This window comes from Corythoichthys intestinalis, chromosome 17 (genome assembly GCF_030265065.1).
Source record: "Corythoichthys intestinalis isolate RoL2023-P3 chromosome 17, ASM3026506v1, whole genome shotgun sequence".
NCBI lineage: Eukaryota > Metazoa > Chordata > Actinopteri > Syngnathiformes > Syngnathidae > Corythoichthys > Corythoichthys intestinalis.
This window is the reverse complement of record NC_080411.1, coordinates 11,747,023-11,761,181: the sequence shown is the minus strand read 5'-3', so window position 1 is coordinate 11,761,181 and position 14,159 is coordinate 11,747,023. Positions and strand designations below refer to the sequence as shown.

The 14,159-nt window shown below is 40.0% G+C and overlaps 1 protein-coding gene across 1 annotated transcript in view; it reads right to left on the bottom strand.

Moving 5' to 3' along the window:
• Nucleotides 1–13,911, bottom strand: part of LOC130905948 (zinc finger and BTB domain-containing protein 7C) — a 45,465-nt gene extending 31,554 nt beyond the window's left edge. Inside the window, exon 1 of the mRNA XM_057819769.1 lies at nt 13,806–13,911. The gene's annotated coding sequence lies outside the window, so the exon portion shown is untranslated. The remainder of the gene's footprint in view (nt 1–13,805) is intronic.
• Nucleotides 13,912–14,159: the final 248 nt, after the last annotated feature.

Sequence of the window (14,159 nt, the reverse complement as noted above, 5' to 3'; positions counted from 1 at the left end):
GTCTTTACATTTTTCCTCTTTATACTACATATTAGATTTGGCTAGATTTTTAGCAGAGATGCCCACAGTGACTCTACCACTTTCACCAATGAAACATCACAACAATAATTGCATGACTCTAATGTACCAATGAGATGTACCAATACAGCCGCATGACCTCACAAAAGCTTGCAGTTTGAAGTCCTATAATCACGCCATCCTGTTCAATGATACGTGTGGTCTTTAAAGAACCGTAAAAAATAAACAATTTGACACAGAGCGCAAATGTGGATTTCAACCTCTCGCGTACCAGTTATTTGGCAGCGATAGACCACGGAAAACCGGAGAAACGGTTCTCTTACTCTGCCACATTGGGCTACACTTTTTCCTATTTTATTCAACATGATTTTACTTTATTTTTGCCACAGATGCTCACAGTGGCTCTACTAGTTTTACCAATAAAAAATAATGTGAAGTGAAACATCACATTTAATATTTTGTGGGCCCCCCCTTTGGCAGCAATAATTTAAACCAGACACTTCCTGTAGCTGCATATAAGTCTGGCACATCGGTCAGGATTAATCTTGGCCCATTCTTCTCTACAAAACTGCTGTAGTTCAGTCAGATTCCTGGGATGGCTGGCATGGATCGCTGTCTTTAGGTCATGCATCTCAATTGGGTTCAAGCCTGGACTTTGACTTGGCCACTCCAGAACGTGTATATTGTTCTTCTGAAACGATTCAGAAGTAATTTACTTCTGTGTTCTGGATCATTGTCTTGTTGCAGCATCCATCCAAGCTTCAACTGTGGGACGGATGGCCTCAGGTTTTCCTACAAAACATCCTGACAAACTTTGAATTCATTTTTCCATTAATGGTTGCAAGTTGTCCAGGCCCTGAGGTAGCAAAACAGCCCCAATTCATGATGCTTCCTCCAGCATGCTTCACGGTGGGGATGAGGTTGTGTGTTACTCCCAAACAATTCAACTTTGGTTTCATCTGTCCACAAAATATTTAGCCAAAACTTCTGTGGAGCGTCGAAATGCCTTTTTGCGAACTTTAAACAGGCAACAATGTTTTTTTTTTTTTTTTTTTTTTTTTTTAGACAGTAGTGGCTTCCTCCATGGAGTCCTCCCATGAACATCATTCTTGGCCATAGTTTTACATATAGTTTATGTGTGCAGAGATATTGGACTGTGCCAGTGATTTCTGTAAGTCTTTAGCAGACACTCTAGGGTTATTTTTTTTTAACCTCTGAATATTCTGCGCTGACCTCTTGGCATCATCTTTGGTGGACGGCCACTCCTTGGGAGAGAAGCAACAGTGCCAAACTCTGCATTTGTAGACAACTTCTCTGACTATTGATTGATGAACATCCAGAGGGTTTTGTGTCCTTTCCCAGCAAATCAGCAATCCTTGAACGCAGGTCTTTTGACCGAGCCATGATGCATATCAGACAATACTTCTCATCAAGACAATTCTTACCAGGTGTGTGTTGTATAGTGGGCAGGCCAGCTTTTAACCACCCATCAGTGATTGGGCACACACTTGACTTAAATTGTTTGGTAAAAATTGGTTCAATTGCTCTTTAAGTCTCCTTAGGGAGAGGGTTCACTTATTTTTCCCCCTTCTGTCATTGTTTGCATGCTATCCTCATTACAATATGAAAATGTTTAAAATGCAGAAATGTGAAAAATTTTAAAAGATTAGATACTTTTCATACCACTGTATATAGAGCGGGATTTTGCCATAAGAATACATTATAATTCGATTAATTCATTCCACATCCTAAAAACCTACGCTATGTCATTAATGAATACTGCTGGAACAATTACAAATAGCAATTAAACATAGCAAAACAAATGCATTATAAATACAAATCGGTATGATAATGCAACGAATCGGGTTCTAATGTGGCGGTTGTGTTTTGCATGCTGTTCCTGAACGCACCATGTGGCTGACGATATAATAATCTAAATATTATTATAATATACTAGATATAATAAGTTTATATACTGTAGATGATGTTGTGCTGAGAAAAAATATTGCTTAAAAAGAAATTGGAAGCAGTTACTCATTACTTGAGTATTCTTTTCAACATATACTTTTTCACTTATAGTTGAGTAAATTTTTTTGGATGGCTACTTTTACTCGAGTGATATTATTTTGAAGTAACGCTACTCTTTTAAGTTAAATTTATGACTACCCACTTCTGAACTTTGTCGTAGGTGGAAATTAATATGCAAGTTGACGTTAGCTTCATGGCTGACCACCATCTTCTTCACTAAAGAATCATATCTATCCAACTTAACAGTTTTCACTGAGCTCTGAATTAGAGATGTCCCGATCCGATATTTGGATCGGATCAGACGCCGATATGGGCAAAAAAATGCGCATCAGTATCGGATCGGCCAACACGGAAAAATTCCGATCCAGACTTCCGATCTATTTTTTTTTTTTTTTTTTTTTTCAAGTCCGGTCCGGGCTTTCCAGTGCACGGATTTACATAACCCATTCCAGTTTTTGCTTTGGTTTCCCTAAAATCCAGTCCGTATTTTACGGCACACCTTCAACACACTACATTTACATTACCGTCTCCCAATTTACCGAGAGACTTTATCGGTAAAAATGTCAGCTGTGTGGGATCATTTCACCTTAAAGGACGACAAAAACGAAGAGGCAGAGTGCAACATATGCCACAATAAAGTCAAGCGTGATGGTAAAGCTGTAAGAAGTTTTAATACAACCAACCTAATCAAGCATTTAGCAAAATACCACCACAAACGAGATAAGAAGTATGTTAAGAAAACTGAAGACAAAAAGAAAGGTCCTACACAATTAACACTGGCAGAAACTTTTGCTATGCGTGACAAACTGGCACTCGACAGTCCCAAAGCCCAGGGAATAACAAGAGTCATTGCCGAAGAATTCACTCTGGATGACGAGCCATTATCTCACGTGAGTAAAGACGCACCATCCAACACGCGATTCGGCCGCTGAAGATTCGAGAACGATTCATAATCATCCAAATTCCGATTATTGAAATATGTCAAGTAAAGCGGAACTAATACACAGCGCGGTCTTCGGAACACAATGAGAAACTCACCGCATTGCGTCCCAAGAGTAAACATAATGGTTGTCATAGACTCGGGTAATGCCAATGCTCAACTCACGGCTTTAGCTCAACTCATGCTGCTGGATAAAAAAACACAAGAATACCTGATTGCTGCGGACAGCCGCTACAAACTACGTCAACGTCGTTTTACTGGAGATAATAGATATCATATGTATATAGAACTAGATGCAAAACGACAGACTCAACTGTGTTAGCAACATTGAAGTATTGTAAACTAGATGCATTAGTGAACAGCCGCCATCTTAAAGCAGAAGACTTCCCTAGTAGGCTGTTGTGAACCTTCCAAGCAAACCTAATTAACATTTTATCTAAAATACTCCTAAATCGGCAAAATCTTGACTTGAATCTATCTGCAAAACAGTTTTAAAACTTTCACAAGTCGAAAGTAGACAGAAGGGAAATTATGGAATAACGGGAGCAATTTTAACAACTTTAACAGTTGATTTGCAAAATTAAATGAATTGAATGTAGTTTAAAGCTGCGGATACAGAATGGAGACTTGAGTATTTTATTTACTGTTTTAAAATGTTAACTTAATACTGAAATGGTTGTTTATTTAAACCTGAGAGGCTTTTTATACAATTATTGTAACTAATGCACGAAACATTAAAAGCCTCTAATAGCTTGGGGAGTTTGTGGGATTTTCCACTGAGGTTGTTGGTGTGTTTTGCTTTTTTATGACAGTTTACAATATTATTTGCACGTTTTACTGACGGACTATGCCATTTCTGTTTGTCATTTATAATGTTTTGTGTTTGTCATTGAATAAACAGGTCAGTTTCTTGTTACCAACCGTTGTGTGTTAATCAAACTCACCTAATTCAGCTGGCTAGTTGTTATCAAGAGTACTAAAACCTTTTTCAACATGAGTCTGACAACTAGGTAAGGAGGCTAAATAACTTTAAACTTTAACACATGCTCAGATAGGCCGGTATCGGATCGGAAGTGTAAAACAATATCGGTATCGGATCGGGAGTGCAAAAACCTGGATCGGGACATCCCTACTCTGAATCCACCGTAAGTGCAACTTACTGTTGGGTAGAAAGACTTTTGCCATCCTTGGATGACATTCCACGATAATCAAGCAAATATTACAAGTCTGCTGCCCAGAGAGCATCCTTCTCTTTGGCTCATTTGACTGCAATAGCTGGCTTGTGTGTATGTGTTGCAAGGGTCAAATGTGTGTTAACGAGGACTAGACCTTGCCGTAGTGGGACAGCCTCCGTCTCCCTTCGGGTAGCGTGTGTGTGTGTCTTTGAGTGTGTATGTGTGTCAGCAGGAGAGCCCTGAGGCAACATGGCACCTCCTAATTAAAAGCAGTCAGGCTGCAGGGCAGGCCAGACACATGCCTGTCACACATACACACAAAAGAGCACACCGCAGCGCTTACACATGGGTGAGGTGTGAGGTACAGGTCAACTATTTTAGGCCCAAGTACGACCCACACTATCATACAGCTAAATAGTCCACAAAATGTGTTTGCCTGATGCCATTAGTTGCGCTGGAAGGTTGGCCTGAGATGAAAGCTTTGTCATCCTATGGGGACCACTGTGTTCATTACCTCCATCAAGGAACTCTTCATTTGTAAGCAGGTTTACACTGAATCTATGTAACCACAAAACGCACTCTCCACACAACTAATTGAAAATGTGCCTTTTCATTTAAGCCAAGTGAAATTCGACCGCGTGTTAGCCACTAATTACCTCCCACCAAGGTTGTAATGTTTTTTTTGTGTGATCTTGTCATTCACTAATATGCGTACTTTAATTACATGAGCCCCAAGTTTTAAGTGAAGGCATACAGTGGGGCAAATAAGTATTTAGTCAACCACTAATTGTGCAAGTTCTCCCACTTGAAAATATTAGAGAGGCCTGTAATTGTCAACATGGGTAAACCTGAACCATGAGAGACAGAATGTGGAATAAAACCAACCAGAAAATCACATTATTTGATTTTTAAAGAATTTATTTGCAAATCATGGTGGAAAATAAGTATTTGGTCAATACCAAAAGTTCATCTCAATACTTTGTTATGTACCCTTTGTTGGCAATAACGGAGGCCAAACGTTTTCTGTAACTCTTCACAAGCTTTTCACACACTGTTGCTGGTATTTTGGCCCATTCCTTCATGCAGATCGCCTCTAGAGCAGTGATGTTTTGGGGCTGTCGTTGGGCAACACGGACTTTCAACTCCCTCCGCAGATTTTCTATGAAGTTGGGATCTGAAGACTGTCTGAATGCTTCTTACGAAGCCACTCCTTTGTTGCCCTGGCTGTGTGTTTGGGGTCACTGTCATGCTGAAAGACCCAGCCACGTCTCATATTCAATGCCCTTACTGATGGAGATTTTCACTCAAAATCTCTCGATACATGGCCCCATTCATTCTTTCCTTTACACAGATCAGTCGTCCCGATCCCTTTGCGGAAAAACAGCCCCAAAGCATGATGTTTCCACCCCCACGCTTCACAGTGGGTTTGGTGTTCTTTGGATGCAATTCAGTATTCTTTCTCTTCCAAACACGAGAACCTGTGTTTCCACCAAAAAGTTCTATTTTGCTTTCATCTGACCATAACACATTCTTCCAGTCCTCTTCTGGATCATCCAAATGCTCTCTAGCGAACCGTAGATGGGCCTGGACGTGTACTTGCTTCAGCAGGAGGACACGTCTGGCAGTGCAGGATTTAAGTCCCTGGCGGCGCATTGTGTTACTGATAGTAGCCTTTGTTACTGTGGTCCCAGCTCTCTGTAGGTCATTCACTAGGTCCCCCTGTGTGGTTCTGGGATTTTTGCTCACCGTTCTTGTTATCATTTTGATGCCACGGGGTGAGATCTTGCATGGAGCCCCAGATCGAGGGAAATTATCAGTGGTCTTTTATGTCTTCCATTTTCTAATAATTGCTCTCACAGTTGATGTCTTTACACCAAGCGTTTTACCTATTGCAGATTCAGTCTTCCCAGCCTGGTGCAGGTCTACAATTTTGTCTCTGGTGTCCTTCGACAGCTCTTGGGTCTTGGCCATAGCGGAGTTTGGAGTGTGACTGACTGAGATTGTGGACAGGTGTCTTTTATACCGATAATGAGTTAAAACACGTGCCATTAATACAGGTAACGGGTGGAGTCTCGTTAGATCTCATCAGAAGTTAGAGCTCTTTGACAGCCAGAAATCTTGTTTGTTTGTAGGTGACCACATACTTATTTCCCACCGTGATTTGCAAATAATTTTTTAAAAAATCAAAGAATGTGATTTTCTGTTTTTTTTCCCCACATTCTGTCTCTCATAGTTGAGGTTTACCCATGTTGACAATTACAGGCGAACTTGCACAATTGGTGGTTGACTAAATACTTATTTGCCCCACTGTACATACCTAGGCAAAGATCTTGTTTGAACCTGAGCAGCAGCTGCACAATCCACGTTTAAGGTGCTGGTGCTGGCAGGGGGCAGATCAAGGCGTGCGGCGATAGGGCGGCATGAGCGGACCGAGTGAGGCCATCCCACACGAGCACATTCACACACTCGCCCTCTCTCAGGTGGGTGGACCCACTTATTCACGCCAAAGCTTTCTTTTCCAAAGCATTATGAAAACATTCTAGTTTTATTCGCTGGCAGCGAATTAACAGGTGTTCATTCCATGGCATGCCAGTTCAAACGGATTGGACGTCTACGAGCATGAACGCTTAAATCAAGGGCATAAGTTTGGTCTCAACATTGGTAGGGACGGTTTAACAGCATAACCTGCATGTACACTTTTTGCTGGCGAAGGGACATTAATTAAACCAAACTGATTGGGTGAATGGGAGAGCAGGGTTACATTTCTCACGAATATGAACCAAATTAATTGCTAGGCTAAATGATCAATGCAAAATACATCTGTATTGACTTATACTAACTTTTATATGTATTGGTTCAGGTGATACACCGTTCCATTCAAACCTTTGTTTTCAAAAACTACTAAAGAAACAGTTTGAAAACTTCCAGGATAAATGTCTGGATTTAATTAGACAATTTATATTTCAATATTTGAACAAAACTCAAATTATATTAAAATACACAATAAATACAAACTTGTAAATAAACTATTCATCCAGGGATGCAAAAAAAAAATGAACATTTGTCTTAACACTACTCAACACTGTTGAGTGTTGAAAAATTAATGTAACATATATAGGGCGGAAAACACCCAGGTGACTTGAAGTTCCGCTCTGAGACCCCCAATTAGGCCAAATTTCAAAATTGTCCGATATGCATGTGTGATACATCATTGGAAAGCTTAAAATCTCCATTTTTGAGGGAAGAACATTTTTAAACAGGAGGGCATTTAAAAAAAAAAAAAAAAATTAAACGGCAAAACCCTATCTGGAGGCGAGAGCACGCGAGAGCAGAATTACAGACGCCATGACTTTAACGAGATATTATCGTGTACTTACCTTGTTCCGATCCAAAAACTCCATGTAGCATGTATCACTGAGTGTCAAGACACCGTTGTGAATGCCCAGAGCTGGATTTTGGGATTTTATGGGTGAAACATGGCAATATAACAAGGGTTGCGATGCAGAAATCGCAGACATCCAGGAGCGGTCGAGATGTTCTTTTTCATATATTTACCCCTTGAAACATTTTTTTTTTCAATTTTTCTTTGTTTGGATTGATTATTTATCTAACATATCGGAGAAAATGCGACAGTAACAAAAAAACAAAAACAAAAAATACAATTAAGCGATAGTTATGAGGTAGATATCAGACTTTTTTACAGACGCCATTTTTTTTCATTGTGACATTTGTTTGAAAGTTTAAAATATGCGAGTGAATAATTTTTTAAAGTCATTTTTTTTTTTTTTTTTTTTTTTTTTTTCAAACTAAATATTAGACACCAATTTATGACTAAGCTAAAAATGACAGACATTTTGAATAATAAATATGATTACCTTAGTTTTATGGCCGGGTTAAAACAAAAGCGGTTGCGCGACGTCTGTAAACAGGGGTTTTCAGGATAAAATGGACAAATTAGAACTAGTTCGGGGGCTTAATGCGTCATTAATCTGCTATGGCAGCATAGAGACATATTGTTCTATCAAACACACATTTGTTTTGGCTTAAAATACAGCATTTTCTTTTAAAGAGGAGTGCAAGATCAGAAACTGCTTTTTCAGTCTTGTCTGTGTTTTCCGCCATAGATATATGAATCAAATATAACTGAAAAAACTCTCAACAACAACAAAAAAACACAAAAATTAAAATTCAGCCTTCCTTCAGGTAAGACACTACTGCTTTTGTCCACAAGCATAGCTAAACTCAACAAAAAAACTGAAAGCTCCTTTGGGCTGCTTTAAAACCCCATAAATAAAATTGAAAACTGGAGAGAAAGGGATAATCCTCGATTCACTACATTTCTCACCGTTTAATGAACGTTAACAATAGAAAATACATACAGTAGGACACTTCTCTCTATGCAGCTTCCTACTCAAGTTTTGCAGGTTAGGAAATTCACACAGTTTAATGTTATGCTAACGCTGATACAGGTCAGACTTTTTGGTAGCAAAATTAATGGTGTGTTCCCCACCTCCACAATATTGCCGTCTTTTTTAAATTACTTACACTAGCTGCAGCTGCTGCTGGTCAAAAAAAAAAAAAAATCCTTCAAAGGGGGAACAGGAGGTGGCATGGGGCTGTGAGTGTGCGTGTATGTGTGGGGGGTGGTCAAGTCATCAGCCAATCAAATGTGAATTTACGTGGGAAAAAATAGACTTGCACACTCAGCAGTGAAAAGAGGTAAAGGTTAGGGTCAATTCTATCCTTACAGCATATGGGGAGGAAATCTAAATTACCTATATGACTGAAGTCATTACATAATGTAAATAAGGTTGCTTAAAAGTTGGTTGGGACAATTTAAGCATCCTGAAAAGTTGGTAGTGTTATGTCCCTATGCAAACCTACACTCTTGTCTTAGATTCACAGCAGAAGGATTAACAGAGCCACATGATTGGACGTCTATCAGGATCAATGGCACTGAACTAGTATTTGTTCATTTGCTGTCAGCGAAGTGAGACTAGACAAGTATACATAGGCGGAGTTTGACTTTTGGGGCAGGCTGGGCACAACATGTTGATGACCCTGAAACGCAGTGTCAGCAAAAAATTTTTTTTATAATAAGTTGAAAATGAGTGTTTTTGTTTCGCATCATTCTCGAGGGGAATTCCAAATCAGGCTACTTAGGCTATACGTTTCGCCAAGATCGTCATCCATTGAATATGGTACGCCCACTGGTGTCGTGCCAATGTAGTTACCCCAGTCAAAAATTGCATTCCCTGGGCGGAGCCACTGCGCTGCACTGATTTGCTTGATTGCTGTGTTGTGGCGATGTAGTTACAGTGCCCTCCATAATTATTAGCACCCCTGGTTAAGATGTGTTTTTTAGCTTCTAATAATTTTTTTTTAATTCAAATAATATGGGACCTTAATGGAAAAAAAAGAGAAACATCCAATTTAATAAAACCATTTCTGTGTAGATTTGCCAAAAAACTCAATCTTGGTCTCATCTGACCAAAGCACACGGTCCCTGGCTTCAACTGGGACTGCGTGCTTTGGTCAGATCAGACCAAGATTGAGCTTTTAGGAACCAAACACTCTAAGTGGGTCTGGCGTGCCATGAAAGATGCGCATGCTGAAAAGCACCTCATACCCACTGTGAAGTATGGGGTTGGGTCAGTGATGCTGTGGGGCTGTTTCGCTTCCAAAGGCCCTGGGAACCTTGTTAGGGTGCATGGCATCATGAATGCTTTGAAATACCAGGACATTTTAATCAAAATCTGTTGCCCTCTGCTCGAAAGCTGAAGATGGGTCGTCACTGGGTCTTTCAGCAAGACAATGACCCTAAACATATGGCCAAATCTACACAGAAATGATTCACCAGACACAAAATCAAACTCCTCCCATGGCCATCTCAGTCCCCAGACCTTGTTTTGTTGGCAAAAGGGGGTTGTACAAAGTATTAACACCAGGGGTGCTAATAATTGTGACACACATTATTTGATGTCAAATAATTATTTCTTTATGTGGGATTTTTTCCCCCACTGAATAAATGCACTTGTATTGAATGTTGGATTTTTCTCTTTTTTTCCCCATTAAGATCCCATGTTATTTGAATTTAAAAAAAATATTAGAAGCTAAAAAACACATCTTTTTCAGGGGTGCCAATAATTATGGAGGGCACTGTATCTACGAGGTTTTAAAACATGGCACACCCGGAAAATTATGTCACCAACTCCATTTATGTCCAGCTCTTTTAATTCCATTCAAAAGTTAAATAATTTGCCGGATAACACTAAATGACATCTGTTATAAGCATTCATTAATGCTCATGACAGTGTCATATCATAATTATGATTGTCTAGTGATGGTCTTATGGCGCCACTGTAAAATTGTTACCAAATACCATAACTAGCTATTAATGAAACTGTATCTAAAGAAATAATTAGCACAGAACATGAACTTTTCATTATTTACATCTGTAGCGCTGCAGTGCATGCTCGGAGGCATGTTGGACAACAATAGTGTTGACAGCAGGTGGCAGCAGAGGTTGACTGTCTCCCCCAAGGGAGCATTGATGGCCAAATGAAGCTTCTTGAAGCAATGAACCAATTGGCTGCAAAGCTTCATGGTAGTTCATTTGGTCTTAAAGTGTTACCGCTTAATATCTTTGGGTGTAAATATCCCATAATACAGTGATCAAAGCTACGGCTTACAGTCAGGTACGCCTTTTAGTGCTAAAATTACGGTGTTTATTTTTGGAGTATTTTTATTATTTTTTTTAATTTTACAGACGAAAACATTTTTAGTTAGCGTTGACTAAAACTAGATGAAGACTACTAAGTATTATCGTCCAAAAGACCAAAATTATAAAGGCTGCCAAAAACAACACTGGTGTGAATGCACCATATTTTATTTTTGCCTCATTGTTTAAAAAGAAAAAATGAGCAGTGGGATAACATTTAAAAGGTACTGGAACAATTTGAAAATTGGTCTGAAAGTCCTTAAAAGCGCTTTAATTTGAACATGTACGAACCCTGTGCTACGTTTTTTTAGCATGGAATGCAAGTGTACACAGATCCAAGCTTTTTTTTTCTGGCAGGCAGGCATTGCCCGGGCCTCCCACCCGCAGCAGCCTCTTCAAGCCTCCGCCCATATATCTCCTGTTCATCGGCTTAGTCAGCCTGCTAGCCCCACTCCACACAACCAACCTGTACGGAGGAGGGCCGACACGCATGCACATGCACGCTTAAACATAGCTGCTGGCGGCATGTTAAGACACACTCAGGTTACTGGATGTCCATAGCAGATCATAGAAAATTACTTTTTTTTTCCAACCCTTGTAGTATGTCACGTTATAAGCCAGAAGAAACTGCTTCCAGACATCAGTAAACTAGTTAACTAGTTCACTTTTCTTCCCTCTGTAGGCTACATTTTGGGAGATTCCACTGTAAATAACACATCTCCATTCATATTTTACTACACCGAGTCACGTGTCACGCAGATCTCATGTCGCAGACTATCGCCAACGCGGATTGTGCAAACATGAATGTAACACGCCTCTGGTGATGTTTGCCCGAGACAAAAGGCCAGCGCCGTCCATCATAGCTTGTGTACAGTAGGAGTGTAGAGAAGGTGTGGTTGTGTTTATTGGACTGTGTCCTGAGTTAACCTCCATTGAGTCAAGTTGTTCGGTACCTGCACGGAGGTCTGACAGAATAGCCTTAATGTGACCTTAGAAACATGTCCAATCATGTGGCTCTTTTCATCCTTCTGCTGTGAATTTAAATGTTTATCGCTAGTGGATGTCCAATCCCTTTGAAGTGGGAGGGTGGCAGCGAAGGAACAAACGTTACAACGATACAATGCCGGTTTTCGTCTGACAAGGCGAGAGCAAGACGAAAATGCGCAATTGTTTCCGTCACATGTTGAAAATGTGTGACATTTTATGTGTAGTTAGCCTGTGTCGCAGCAGTGTCCGGTTGTGTCACTTGTGATGTGCTGCGCCCACCTGACTCACTAGAGTCGTGTCCAGTCACTCCAGCTTGCACATACAGTAAGATTTGTTTTCTTGTCTTGGCCAGAGAGAATATACAATTTTCAGAAAGAGTGACTGTGAATGCTCTAGTTTAGAACGAACGAACGTTCATTCGCCCTTCCCAGTCTTAATGGATAGGGCGTTGAGCGCCGTCCGTGAACTTCACCATCAGTTTACTAGATGGCTCCTACAGCCATTGCGCCAGTCCTGTCGTTCTTCCCCACGTCGCTCGCCACAATAGTTATATTTGTTGTGAATGAGTTGCCAAAGCCTATACCAGTAAATGGCGTAGTCCAATGAACGTCAATGTCCACTCGCATTTCTCTGCCTCTTAGCTCTCAATATGCAAAAAAAAAAAAAAAACGACATCATTGTAATCTGTTTGAGACAATGCATGAGCGGGTCATTCCACGCATGCTTTAAATGCGTCAAATATTTTAATGTGATTAATTTTTAAAAAATTAATTACCGCCCGTTAACGCGATAAATTTGACAGCACTAATCTTTATATATATAGCCTTAAGGTGTCACTTTTGGAGCAAGGGCTTCCTTCTTGCACGGCAGCCTCTCAGTCCATGGAGATGCAAAACACGCTTGACTGTGGACACTGACACCTGTGTTCCAGCAGCTTCTAATTCTTGGCAGATCTGCTTTTTGATGATTCTCGGTTGAATCTTCACCCTCCTGACCAATTTTCTCTCAGCAGCAGGTGATAGCTTGTGATTTCTTCCTGATCGTGACAGTGACAAAACAGTGCCATGCACTTACAAACAATGTTTGCACTGTTGTTCTTGGGACCTGCAGCTGCTTTGAAATGGCTCCAAGTGACTTTCCTGACTTGTTCAAGTCAATGATTCGCTTTTTCAGATCCATGTATGTATATTTTTGACCCAGCAGATTTGATCACTTTTTTCTGTTCACCCATAATAAAGTCATAAAACAACCAAACTTCATGAATGTTTTTTGTGACAAAGAAGTATCTGTTCCAATCACTCTATCAGAGAAAAATCAGAGTTGTAGAAATAACTGGAAACTCAAAGAGAGCCATGACATTATGTTCTTCACAAGTGTATGTAAATTTTTGACCACAACTGTATATAATGTGTGTGCGTACACTGACACCTTTTTAAAAGGATATCTCGATTCTTGCCATGAGCATATCGATAAGCTTTTGGGGTGCAAAGTATCACGATATAGCACTATTTTGATATTTTGTCACACCCCATTTGTTTTCCAAGTGAAGAGAATTTAAATGACAATTGAATGTGTATCACATGTGGATCACATCATTTATTACTATAACTAAAATGTGTTCTCAGAAATGCAAAAAATAAAACCAAAAAAAGGGAGGGTTAACATGCCTTCCCGGAGGAGAGGTGTAACAAGGTTGCATAATATGTTACTGACATATTAGTAATAGACGTGAACAACTTGCATGCACACATGAAAAGCTGCTTTCGGCGTGCTGCATACTGTAAACCTCAATATGGGGTCAGTTTGCGGCCACTCAAACACTCATCCAAGCATGGTTACATCTCACCTTAGCACTGATTGGACACTTTGTTCCATACATAACACCAGAATACCACACTTAGGAAGATATATAAATAAAATAAAAAAAAACACTGACCTTTCAGCAAATAGAGAACTCTTTAACTTCCTCTGCTCAGCGCTAGTCAGGAAGTCAGACACTCAAGTCAAGAGAGAGGAGGAGATTTCAGGGGTGTGTGTTTGTGTGTGAGAAAAGGTAGCGCTGTAGAAGGAAAAAAAAAAACAGTTATCTGAGAAACAACAAAAAAGTGTTACACCCTAGTTGGCCCTCCCTCCACCCCCTCCTTCTTCTAAACCAAAAGTATTTGGCAGCCTTCCACTATGAGTCCACCTGTGCTAAAGCGTGAGGGAGTGACACGCACTCACACAAACTAGCAAAACCTTAAAAAAAAAAAAAGTGCAGGTATCATGATGACTCATGATTGCACTTAAC